Consider the following 1,475-nt stretch of genomic DNA (forward strand, 5'->3'; position numbering starts at 1 on the left):
CTTTCATGGGTATTTTGTTCCCTATTCTAAGGAGGAACAAAGTATCCACCCATTGGTCTTCCATCTTCTTGATAATCTTGTGTTTTGCAAATGGTATCTTGGGTGTTCTATGTATCTGAGCTAATATCCACTTATCAGTGAGTGCATTTGATTTTCTGGAGTCCATCTTCTTGAGTTCTTTGTATATATTGGATATTAGTCCCCTATCTGATTTAGGATTGGTAAAGATACTTTCCCAATCTGTTGGTGGTCTTTTTGTCTTATTGTCAGCGTCTTTTGCCTTACAGAAGCTTTTGCAATTTTATGAGGTCCCATTTGTCAATTCTCGATCTTAAAGCACAAGCCATTGCTGTTCAGTTCAGGAATTTTTTCCCTGTGCCCATATTTCGAGGCTTTCCCCCACTTTCTCCTCTATAAGTTTCAGTGTCTCTGGTGCTATGTGTCATTCCTTGAAACACTTAGACTTGACCTAAGTACAAGGAGATAAGAATGGATCAATTCTCATTTTTCTACATGATAACTGCCAGTTGTGCCAGCACCATTTGTTGAAAATGCCCTTTTTTCCACTGGATGGTTTTAGCTCCATTGTCAAAGATCAAGTGACCATAGGTGTGTGAGTTTATTTCTAGGTCTTCAATTCTATTCCATTGGTCTATCTGTCTGTCACGATACCAGTATCATGTAGGGTTTATNACAATTGCTCTGTAGTACAGTTTTAGGTCAGGCATGGTGATTCCACCAGAGATTCTTTTATCATTGGTAAGAGTTTTTGGTATACTAGGTTTTTTTGTTATTCCAGATGAATTTGCAAATTGCTCTTTCTAATTCGTTGAAGAATTGAGTTGCAATTTTGATGGGGATTGCATTGAATTTGTAGATTTGCTTTTGGCATGATAGCCATTTTTACTATATTGATCCTGCCAATCCATCTTCTGTGATATTCTTTGATTTTTTTCTTCAGAGACTTGAAGTTCTTATCATACAAATCTTTCACTTCCTTGGTTAGAGTCACACCAAGGTATTTTATATTATTTGTGACTATTGTAAAGTGTGTTGTTTCCCTAATTTCTTTCTTAGCCTGTTTATCCTTTGTGTAGAGAAAGGCCATTGATTTGTTTGAGTTAATTTTATATCTAGCTACTTCACTGAAGCTGTTTATTAGGTTTAGGAGTTTTCTGGTGGAATTTTTAGAGTCACTTATATATACTATCATATCATCTGCAAAAAGTGATATTTTGACTTCGTTCTTTCCAGTTTGTATCCCCTTGACCTCCTTCTGTTGTCTAATTGCTCAGGCTTGGACTTCAAGTACTATATTGAATAGGTAGGGAGAAAGTGGGCAGCCTTGTCTAGTCCCTCATTTTAGTGGGATTGATTCCAGCTACTCTCCATTTATTTTGATGTTGGCTACTGGTTTGCTGTATATTGCTTTTATTATTTTTAGGTATGGGCTTTGAAATCCTGATCTTTTCAAG

At 36.4% G+C, this 1,475-nt stretch overlaps 1 protein-coding gene across 1 annotated transcript in view; it reads left to right on the forward strand.

The window, feature by feature from the left end:
• The window catches only part of Abca13 (ATP binding cassette subfamily A member 13), a 471,059-nt gene that overhangs the window by 142,504 nt on the left and 327,080 nt on the right, over positions 1-1,475 (forward strand). The gene's annotated exons all lie outside the window — the stretch shown is intronic.

Source organism: Mus caroli, chromosome 11 (assembly GCF_900094665.2).
Source record: "Mus caroli chromosome 11, CAROLI_EIJ_v1.1, whole genome shotgun sequence".
Lineage (NCBI taxonomy): Eukaryota > Metazoa > Chordata > Mammalia > Rodentia > Muridae > Mus > Mus caroli.